A 12,404-nucleotide genomic window follows, 5' to 3' on the forward strand; every position below is an offset into this window, starting at 1 on the left:
GCTTCTATGTAGCGAAATCTCCGTCGAACTTCGGGGGATGGATGTTCGCGCCGGCCATTGTTCTGATCTTTGTGCTTCAGATGGCGGTTAGTCCCTCTGAGGCTGTTGGGCTCTGATACCACTTGTAAGTGCAGCGAGGACCGGCAAGAGGGGGGTGAATTGCCTGCGAATAAAAACTAAACCCTCCTCGAGGCTTTCAACTTAAATAATAAAGCAACAGTTATGAAATTCAACAGAACTAAAATAAACAGAAATAGAAGACTCAGCTATTTACTTGGTTACAACCAAGAAGGTTGTTAATCCAAGGTAGTAAGAGAGCGCACTAAAAGAAGTCTCCTTCTCTGAAGGCAGAGTAGCCTTTTACACTTGAAGAGCACAGAACTGTTGCTTAGGAAATGAGAGTACAAAAGTTGTATTTCGAAATCGTTGTACTCCAATAGCTACCCGAGACCCCCTTTATATAGGGGTTCTAGAGCCTATATGTTAACCTGATCTTCGGGATCAGGTTTGACTCGAGAGAGATCGGTCGACTGATCCCCAGGTTCGGTCGACCGAACCTGCTGTACCTGCCCATCTTTCCGTCCAGGTGCAATCTCTGTGAATCAAGCTCAGGTTCGGTCGACCGATCATTGTGTTCGGTCGACCAATCGGCCACGGTCTTCTTCTGCGCTGGCCCGATCAAAACGCTCGACTGAGTCTCTGGATAAACGTTGGTTCGGTCGACCGATCAGTCCCCCAACGGCTGGCTTGCTGACGTGGCTTTCGACGTGTCTGTTGCGGTTGGCTTCGGTTAATGAAGGGTTCGGTCGACCGATTAATAGGTTCGGTCGACCGAACCGTTGACAAGTCAACTCTAGTTGACTTGCTCCGGTTCGGCTCCTTGGGTGATTGCGACCACCCGAAATAGGGCTCACCCGAACCCAGTTCCCGGTCTTCTCCTCGAGCAGGCTTTCGTCCGGCTTCTCGTCCCTCGAACGCCGCATACGTTTTTCTCGCTCCACCGGAGTACTCTTCCACAGCTCTCTCATCCTTCGGACACACCGAGCCCGTCGGCTCCCTTCCCGTGCCGTCCTTCTTGCTAGCTGCGTCTTCCGCTCGACTTCCTGTGCTTTTAAGTTCCTGCACACTCAGACACAGGGTTCAGACAAAACACAGGACCTAACTAACTTGGTTGATCACATCAAAACTACCACGGGGTCCAACAAAAATAATATATGGAATAAAATGCAGAATGTAAAGAAAAGCAAGAGTGCAAACTAAAGGAAAGATGCAGGAAAAGAAAACAAAGTCTAGTCTAATCTAGTATAACTATCACCAATGTTATAGACGTAGTCCCCGCAATGGCGCTAAAAACTTGTTACGATTCCATAAGTGCACGGATTCGTCGTTAGTAATATAAAAGATTGTCGGACCCACAAGGGCTGGTTATAAGCACTAGTAATGGCACACTTAGGATTAGCTACACTACCGATGGTTGTAAATAATCTAAGAGAAGAGATTAGAAAGCGGGGAACGAAAACTGGCAATAAAAAGAAATCAACCTAGTTAATCAAGAGTCCTAAGAGTTCGGTTTCATTGTGGTGGTATTGATGTGTCTTATACTATCTTATACTCATTGTTCATCGGCATGCATTCACCGGAAGCTAAAGCAACTATCTTTGAGCACCAGACAAAGACGATCCCTACGAAATCCTATTATGGTTAACCCCTATCACTAGGGTGCCTCGGTAGATCACAAGGACACGACTCTTACTGATTTTATCAAGGATAGAATTAAGAAGCTTAGTTTGGTCTCTTATTTCCTTGTGAAGGAGTCGTCTCTCCTTTCAAGGAAGTACCCTAGATGTCCGTAAATGGGTTACCCCTGTCACTAGGGCCCCTCGGGTGTATGATCTAAGGTATTCCCTCTACAAGGTAGGCAATTCCTACACAATCAATCAACACGACAAAGAGATCGAGCAATCGAAACAAGGCAAGCGAAATCATCCAATGAATATAAACGTAATATGAGTTTTACATCAAAATCAATCCATAATTACTCCCTCATCCTAGAACAAGTATTCTACTCTATAGACGCTGGAGAAAAACCTGAACACATGGTGAATCTAAACATACAATCCTCAAAAACAAAGAGAGAAAGAAGAAGTATGTTTATCCAATGACGAGTGATCTTCGGGTCCAATCTTTCGCTTCTGGAGTTGATGTGGTGATGGAAGGTTGCTGGATCGATGTCCTAGACGATGTGGAATGGAACCAAAGTGAATCTCCTCTTGACGGCTCGCATCTCGGCTCTCCCCTCCTCAAAAAAGGGGTTAAAACCCCTTTTATAGGCTAGGGCATGGCGCGGCCGTGCAAGGATGGCACGGTCGTGCCCTAACTGGGCTCTAGATGCGTTGCACGACCGTGCCAATTGGCACGGTCGTGTGATGCTGGGACTTGGTTCCTGGGGACACGGTCGTGGAGGGTTGCACGGCCGTGTGCTACTTGACCTCGGTTATGGGGGGCACGGCCGTGCAGGGTTGCACGGCCGTGTTCTGATCCGCCTCCGGATTGGTCGCACAGCCGTGCAAGGGTTGCACGGTCGTGCATCTCTCCTCTTCTGTTTGGCCACACGGTCGTGCAAGGTTTGCACGGTCGTGCTCTCTAGATCACTCCGGTGCGTCGATAAATGTTGTTTTCGCTCCGAAAGTTGTTCCTGTTAACACAAAACCAAACAAAGAGTAAATATCTGTACAGAAGAGTATATATGATGAATACACGATAAAAGAGGCGATCATACAAAGAATACGTACGTATAAAGCAAGGGAATGTGCGTAAAAGCATGCATAAATTATCATAATATTTACGCACATCACTTGGCGCAACGGTAAAGTTGTTGCTTTGTGGCCAAAAGGTCACGGGTTCAAATCCTGGAAACAGTCTCTTACAAAAAGTAGGGTAAGGTTGCGTGCAATGGATCCTTCTCCGGGACCCCGCATGGCGGAAGCTTCGTGCACCGGGCTACCCTTTTTATCTTCATAACATAAATGTCTCAACTAATTGGAGCTCATCACTTGGTAACTTCTCTAACTTCAAAAAATCTACTCCATATTTCATTTCTAGTTTTCATTGAGACAATAAAAAATTTAAGTCTGGGGGGATGTGTTGGGTTTAGTTTAGTTTTTACATATTTCTTTTTCTAGTTACATCATTCATCACGTCATGATTGCTTATTTCTTAATATAAAATACTAGCATGCTTGTTCTAAATTTCATGTGATTTATTAGTTACTTATAGTGATAGTATATTTAGTGATCTATCTTTTTCTATCTATGATATCATGAAGTGAGCAATGGTTTTACTGTAGAGTTTAAGTATTAGCCTTATTTTAGGATCTCTATAACTATGTCTAGTTTTAATGATAGATAGCTCTGAAAATAGTCATGATTCATATAACTAGACTAGTACTTGTGTTTTTAAGGTGGCCTTTTAATTACATTTTAGTTACTAGATGATCTCAAATCATGACAACTCACTTGGAAAAATCAAAATTCCTACATTTGTATTTGCAACGTGTTAATGCTACATTTTTCAAGCACCAAAAAAATTTAAAAAAAAATCATATGAATAAGAGATAAAAAAAATAGTTATAGTGAGTGAAAACTAACAATTTACCTCTTTGAGATAGAGTTAGGTTACTGAGGAAATAAATATTATGTTTCTCTTGATTCCGAATAGTCCTTTGAGACCTTATGTAGTTTTAGATATATAAACTATGTGTGTGGTAGGTAACTGCCTATCACCAGAAGCGCAAGGAACATAATTTTATGATGACCTGACTAGGCTTTGGGATTGATACTTGACAAATTTATGTCACTATTACACTAAGCATAGATAACTATTACTTAGGTCGTACTCAAACAACTTTTGTATCTTGCTCATCAATGAACTCATTTGATAGGATTAGATTGACTTGCTAGAGATGATGATGCACTATTTAACGACATAAGTTTAGATGTAGTTTTTGTTTGAGAACAAGCAAAGGTTTAAGTCTAGGGGCATGATGTGCATAGATATATATACTTTTATGCATATTTTGATGTACAACTACTTATATTTTATGAGCATAATCTATATTTATTGCACTCTATTTTAATGTAATATCATATTTCCACTTCCTTGTCGGAGATCTACTCTTTGTGTATTTTCTTATTGTCAGGATGCTATTTGGAGTGAAAACGACGTTGATAGACAATTTAGAGAACAAACGAAGACAAAAGGACTTGGCCATGTGGAATCCACAAGACCGTGAAACTTACCAGAGGAGGAGATGACCCTGGCCGTGTGGATTCCACACGACTGTGCAATGAAGTAGAGAAGAAGATAGCCCTGGCCGTGTGGGTTTCCAGAGGCAAAGCAGACTCTAGCTGTGTGGAATTTCTAGAGAAGAAGCAGACTTTGACCGTGTGGAATTTCGCAGGGGTCGTGCCAAGCTCTATTTAAGGGGTTTTTCTCCCCTTTTCACTCATCTTGGAATCTTGGACCTTAGGGAAGGGTTCTCCCCCTTAGGGGAACCCTAGGCTTCATCCTCGCTGATCTTCACCGATCCGTCTACCTTCGGAGTAAGGGAACACCTCCAAAGACGTCACACTTCAAGGATAAGTATTTTCTTCTCTTTCAATCCATGTTTTTTGAGTTATAGATGTTATATTTATCATCTCTTGATTATACCTCCCTTGTAATGGAGTAGGTCTCTAGATCTAGAAGGTAGGAAGTAATTATGTTGTGATGTTGATGTATGAACTTGTATTTGGATATTTTTCCTATACAATGATATGTTTACTACTTGTTCTATATGTTATGTCTTTTATGTGTTTGACAAAATGTGTGAATGTTGTAAACATGTAGAAGTGAGAGGTTTATCTTTATATTAAGGTTGCTACTTAACTAGATAATCAGGGGATCCTTAGTGATAGAGGATACTCATTCAACCGGATATATTATGCCCTTAGTGACAGAGGATATCGATACTTATCCACTTTCTATAGGCAAAAGATCTTAATATAGGGACTAATCTGTAAAGAGTTGGTCACCATATAGAGGAGGTGTCGTGGATTGTAAGATCATGGGATCCGGTGACAGGGGGTATCCCCTACTTTCCATAATATTCCCTTGAAATAGGGATCAATGCTCTACTAGGGGTTTCAATTAGAGTTTTAGGAGTTTTCCTCAAGTTAATGTTAGGAAGTGGATGTGTAATTTAGGAACGTATGACCATAGACTCTCCGGTGCAACCTACATAGGAGTGCTAGGATTTAGTTAGAATTCCTACACGAGTGTAAGCTTAGAGTTAGGTAGATGAACAATGCATAGGGGCATTAACTAGCATCATAACAAAACTAAAATCTTAGCATCTATCATCCATCCCCTTCCAAGATCATCTCTTATTCCTTCTCTTTAATCTTTCTCTCACTCTCTCTTTTCCAACCAACCTTTCATTTGTCTAGGGAATTCACTGTACGAAATCAACTCGTGCTTAATCAACAGTTCCTGTGAGATTGATATTTTTATTACTAGCGATGTAGTCGTACACTTGCGGCTTTATAACAAGGTGCAGAGTACTTGATAGATGTTAAAGTCCTAGTTATGAACTATAGTAATTAAGTCCTAGTGGAGACAAGCTACGTCTTGATTGGGACAAGTAGAAAAAATGTCTAGTTGTAGGCTAGGTGAATCAAGTCTAAGTGATTAAAGTTTAATGGACAAATTCCTAATTGGAGGCTAGTGACTCAAGTCCAAGTGTGTGGAATCACCTGGAGGATGATTGCTTGGTAAAAGTCTAAGTGTGTGAAATCATATGGATGTTATAGGATCGAATTAAGAAGTGTTAGAGGGGGTGAATAGCGTGTGTTGCTTTTTTACATTTTTAAAAAAATCAAGAGATAGTAGAAATAGAAATCAAATACAACGCTAACACAATTTCTTTTTTACTTGGTTCACAACATATGTTGCTAGTCCAAGGGCAACAATTATTGATTGCTTCCGATAGACAATCCATTAAAGATTCGATGTTTACAAAAATCTAAGTATGAAAAATAATTAAAGACAATAATAATAATATTGATAATAAAAGGAATGAAGCTTGATCATCTAACATGACAGTCTTGGGACTATCTGGTCTTGACTTTTGAATGTTTAATGAAACCTAGGTTAGACTGATGTCTACCATTCCCATTAAGGAAACACATCCTCACCTACTTCTCTTGCCTTATCAAACATCCGATCCTTCAGACCTATTTGGACGTCTTGCTCAACATTCGATCCTCCGACCTCCACGACGTCCTCTCGATTTTCAATCCTCTAGACCTATCGACCTGCTAGACCTTTGGTTCTCCGACCCGTCTAGACATTTCTCTTGGGGTACTCGATATGCCAAGTCTTCTATCTAGTATGCGGTCCATCTGACCTAGTAGGGTTTTCCCTTGCCTAGTATCCAGTTAACTTAACTTAATAGGACTTTTGTCTTTGCCTAGTATCCACTAGGACTTTTGTAATACCTAGTATCTAATTAACTTGACTTACTAGGACTTTTTAGTTGAGCTACCTGAACGCTTAATCAACCTGATTAAATCACAATATAACTTAACTTTGAACTATTTGCCAACATCAAAATCAGATTCAATTATCTAGTACTTTCTTCACAAACAGAGGTTTTATCTTTTCAATTCCTATGAAACTTATATTCAAAATATTTCTACTTGGAAATAAAATTTTAACTAAAGAAAACTCTAACAGAACTAACCAACTATGATAAAAATTAATATTCAGTCGACTGTATACCCTCCCTCCCCCCCTCCCCTCCTTGTGCTGTCAATCGTATTCCCTTTATAAAACCAACATCGGGCAACCACCAAGGTTCAATCCAAAACCTATCTTTTGATTTGTTTCATGTTCAAGACTGGATTTGTATTCCTTTCTCAAGTTCTAGTTCTCCTCCCTTCCAATCACCATGCCTAGTTAAGTCTTCTTTATTTAATTTTGCAAATCATTTTTTTCTCTCACTTTGATTATTTCTCTTATTACATCTAGATGTCAATCAACTCAAGCCAATACATCAACAAATTTCGACTCTAGATTAGGCTTAGGTATAAACAAACCACCTATATTCTCATACCTCCTAAATTCCCAAGTCAATAATTCTTTTCAGATTATTGTTCAGACATTCTCGAAATTATTTCACACTTTGGTTTATATAAATATAAACTCATCTATTGCAACCAGACAATCAATCTTGATTTGTACTCTGAAATCTATAACAACTTGACTAGAATAACAATCTTTCTTACATATCTCTAGATGGTGGTATTGATATTACATTTCCACCCAATCTAATCAAGGACGTCATTAACTTTCGATATGGTAAACTTCAAGCTAAAGATTATACTTTGTATAAAGTCCTTGTCTCATGTATCTTATCAATTCACGCTCAAAGTCTAGTTGTAATACGGTTCTTTCACTCATTTCTCTTATATGCACTTAGACAAAAATTGGATATTAACTTAACCTTACACATTTTCAAAGCCATCATTCATCATGGAACAACCAAGTCCTTATGCCATACTATCACATCTTGACTCTCATCTTCAAATCTTTCGATATCCATGTTAACATAGGAAATATCTAACCCTTAAATAATTCCAACACGATAGGTTATCCAGTTTAACCTAGACAAAATGGCCCTTAGAAGAAATATATTAGTCTGGAAGAATAATAGACAGACCTATATAGAGATTGATGAGATCCCAACTGAGCTCATTATTGATACAGATTAGCTACCCACATCTCTAGCACCACAGGCACCTACCACAACTTCATCATCTTTAACCTTAGAGGAACTCATGACTCAACTCGAGACAAACATCATTCGTAGATTTCAACTTATGGAAAAATAGATGATCTCAACCTACAAGCCAGCAAATCCGGCCTTCTGACTAGACCAACTTGTCTTAGATCATTTTAGAAGTTATCATTAATTATGTTTGACTTTATCTTGACATGGATTGAAGTAAATTTTAATAAATTGTTGGATTTATTTATTCATTACACTTGATCTTATTTTACCTTGATTTACTTATTTCTTCTTTCCTATTTAGCTCATTTTTTATATATAAAAAAGGGGGAAAGAAATAAAATAAGTATTAAATATCAAGTAAATTTATTGTTTACAAATTTAAACAAACCTTATATGATTAAGGGGGAGCAATATTTAAGGAGGAGAAAATAAATTAAATATTCGTGTATTATTGCATTTTCTTTCAATTATTTTATCATACATTGAATATACAACTCACAATTATTTATTATTAGCTATTATTTACTAACTTTAACTTAGTTTTTATACTATCAAAAGAAAGAGATTATTGATGTTGAGTGTATGACATTTAACCTAGAATTTTGATACATAACTAAGGTTAAACTTAGATTTGTTAGTGATCTAACAACTTGGTGCCAAGTATACATGTGTAGGTTACTTGATGGTTGCAAAGTCTTGGTGAGTGAAGCTAACCAATGATGAACTCATGATTGAGAGTTAAGTAGGAGCTAAGTCTTAATTGGGAACTGAGCAAAAAAAGTCCTAGCTAGGAGCTAGGTGAATCAAGTCCAAGTGTGTGAAATTGGCTAGGAGCTGATTGCTTGGCACAAGTCCAAGTGTGTGGAATCAGTTGGAAGATGATTGCTTGCAAAATAAGTCTAGTGTGTGAAATTAGCAGGGAGCTAATTACTTGGATACCCAAACTAGATGAGTTCAAATCTAGTCAAGTAAGTGTGAGTAACTTTAAATTTTATATCCTACTCATTACATGTAATAATTGTAGGGAATCGGTTCGACGGTTCCAGACAACCGAAGGAAGTTCGGGGTGACTAGCTGGTGGTGATAATTCTTGATGAAAGATTTAGGAATGTCTAGGAGATTGTAGTTAGGTGGGGGCAACTGGAGCGTACGGGCAACCGGAGTAGCTTCCAGGCCACCGGAAAGATGGCACTTATTAATAATCCAAGTAAGTCAGGTCAAGATCAAATTTAACCTCTAGGCAACCAGAGGATTATGGGAGACCAGAGTCCAGAGAAGCTTCAGTAATGTTATCTCATGAATAGAAGCTGTAGCCACATCAGCATGAATACAGATGCCTGGAGAGCTTTAAGCGACCGAGAGAGTGCTAGAAAAGGAGATTCGAGACAAAGCTCGAAAAACACCAATTTATCATCATTCTTCTCTATTCTTGTGCTCTTTTGTAATTTTTGTGTTGCTACATGCTACAACTCTGCACTAAAATTCTAATCAACAACACCTGAAGTACATTTCCATTTTTTTTATGTTGCCTCATTTTACAATTAAGTTTAATTTTTTAGATTTTTTTCTATAAGATTTCTCCATTTATTAGAAATTACAAATAAGAATCACATTTTTATTATTATTGTGTGTGTCCATTTCTTCTTTGTTTTAACTATGCATAATTTGTATTCCTGATTTAAAATTGATAAATTGTTAGATTAATATTTATTTCTTCTATGCTATTACTTTGTTTATCTATTATTTATTTAATTATTAGTTCATAAAATTTGTAATATTATTCACCCCCTTTATTTCTCAACCAAAGTTATGCTACTCAAATTTTGTTTTGCCTAAATTCATGCAAGCTTTGAGGCAAGAACAATGAGATGTTATAATACATACTTTATGATATGTAAACAAGAATAGGGAATAGGGAATCTTGCTCTAAAAGCTTTTCTTCCCAACTCATCATGCATTGTAACTCAAACTAGGCAAGTAGTCCATTGACTTAGTGCATCTTGTTATATATTTTTTATTATTCTAGAAGGATTTCCTTTGTCTAACAAAACTAAAAAATAGATGATTGTCTCAATATCCTCTACGGAAGCATAGTGCAAGTTAATGACAATAGCAAAAAGTGAATTGTAGCAACACTTGGAGTAGATTGCTCACAGCTAATGCACTTTTCATCGAGGTATTTGAGGGAATTATCCAGTCTGAGATCAAGGATGGGATGACTCAGCAAAGTAACTACAGCCGCGTACTTTTGTCCGACTGGATATCATCGGGTTGATTTTCTTTAGGTCAAGCTTCAATCAGGCTGGCTCTCCTCAACAAGCTAACAGGATGGTAAATCTACAGATCAAGAGATTAGTCTAGAGATCGACAGGTCAGGAGATTGACAAGTCGGGAGATCGATAAGTCTAAAGATCGGCAACTCGAGAGGTTGGCAACTCGGGAGGTCGACTTCCAATTGCTGAGCACTAAAGGAATCTTTAGACAGAAGTATAGAAAGACTCAAGGGAAATGTTAGAAGGAGCCAAGGCTAGAAAGACTCAAGGGAAATGTTAGAAGGAGCCATGGCGAACTTACACTCAAGTCAGACCTCAGAGAAAAGATGGAGAAAACGAATAGAGAAAATGAATAGTAAAGAGAGTAAAAAATAATTGAATTGTCTCCCTTGATGTCGCAACCAATTACCTTTAAATAGAGAGTGAAGGATAGTCTTAATTCTCAAAGGACATACCTCTTCCCTCTTGATCAAGAAGACACCTCTTCCCTCTTGACTGAGAAACACACCTCTTGATGGTCAGTGAAATATCGTGTCGAATTAGAATTCCAAATTGTGGCAGTCCAAAACTCTAATGTGACTTGAATGAATTTGATTTGAGGTCTTCTAGCGAGGGCCAACTCAACCCAAGCTCGGTTTGACTGAACTCGAGCTCGTTTTGACTTGACTTCTAACTCATCTTGACTTTTGACTTGACTATGTCACGTGGTGTTAACTTTCTCCACCACATTACAAGTCTATTGCCAAATCTAATCGAAGGAGATAGTAATTCGACTAACTGGATGTTTGTGTTGAGTCAGCTTCATCTGCAAGATGAATGATAGCAAGGCCTATGTGGTCACCTATTGTTGTCGAGCCACCTAATGTCGCCTCAGGAACCTGAAAATGGCGACTATGCTCGATGCAGAGGAGATAACAAGCAGTGGCATGGTTCCGAATAGTGGAATGTTAGGAGGCAACCTCGTGCCAGATGGAGAAAAATTCAAAGTTACTTTGTCCCTAAGACCACTGTTGATAGTAAACAAAAATATAACTTCATTAGAAATGAGATGGCATATTAAACTTGGAGATGACAACTCTGACAGAGGGAAATGTCCATGGATGCCTCCATCCCTGACAGAGGGAAATGTCGATGGGCAATACATTTGTCAAGAAGATAAACTGAAGGAGGCCTCTATACTAGACAAGAGGGAATATGTTGATGAATGCCTCTATCTCAGATAGAAGGAATGTTTATGGACGCCTCTATCCTAGATAGAGGGAATTATCGATGGCCGACTCTATCCCTAACAAAGAAAAAGTTGATAGATGTATTTATCCCAAATAGAGGGAATTATCGATAGTCGACTCTGTCCCTTACAAAGGAAAAGTCAGTTTGGAGGTAACTTGCTTGAAGAGATTTACATAGACTAACAATTCTCTTAAAGAAATATTTAGGGTAATAAAGCATTGCAGCATAAATATTTTGAGAGAACATATAAAAAATCAAAATAAATAACTTAACCCAAGAGATCCTTCTAAAATGCGGTAAGGTCGGGGATGGAAAGCATTCCATGAATGACCGAGTATAACAGAAGTGAGGGGTGATTGATTCTAGCCATGCGATAGGACTCCTTCCTTCGGTAACAGGTCCTCATTCTTCGTGACTTTTTGAGGTGTCTCCCATCTCAACATTTTAGCTCAGATTTTTCACAAATGGCACCAATTTAATTCAATTTGAGATCAAAGGATAGGATGACTCAGCAAAGTAACTATAGCCGAGTACTATCAGCTAGCTAGATACCAGTCAGGTAGACTTTCTTCAGTTTCAAGTTAGGCTTCAGTTAGGTCAGCTCTCCTTGGCAAGTTGGTAGGATGGTAGATCAACAGGTCAAGAGATTGGCATGTCTGGAGCTTGACAACTCTAGAGGTCAGCAACTCGGGAAGTTGGCTTCCAACTACCAAGCACCAAAGGAATATTTGGACAGAGGTCTAGAAAGATTCAAGGGAGACATTAAAGGGGAGCCAAGGCAAACCTTGGCAAGGTCCCTCCGATTCTCAAGTTTGACCTCATAGAAAAGATGGAGAAACGAACGGAGAAGATGAATAGTAAAGAGAGTAGAAAACAATTGAATTCTCTCCCTTGATGATGCAACAAGCTACTTTAAATAGAATGAAAGGATGGTCTAGGTTCCTAAAGGACATACTTCTTCCCTCTTGACCGAGAAGACACATCTCTTCCCTCTTGACCGAGAGACACACCTCTTGATGATCAGTACACTAATAATTGTCATTTCGAATCAGAATTCTAAATTATGATTG

The sequence above is a fragment of the Zingiber officinale genome, chromosome 1A, assembly GCF_018446385.1.
Source record: "Zingiber officinale cultivar Zhangliang chromosome 1A, Zo_v1.1, whole genome shotgun sequence".
Taxonomy (NCBI): domain Eukaryota; kingdom Viridiplantae; phylum Streptophyta; class Magnoliopsida; order Zingiberales; family Zingiberaceae; genus Zingiber; species Zingiber officinale.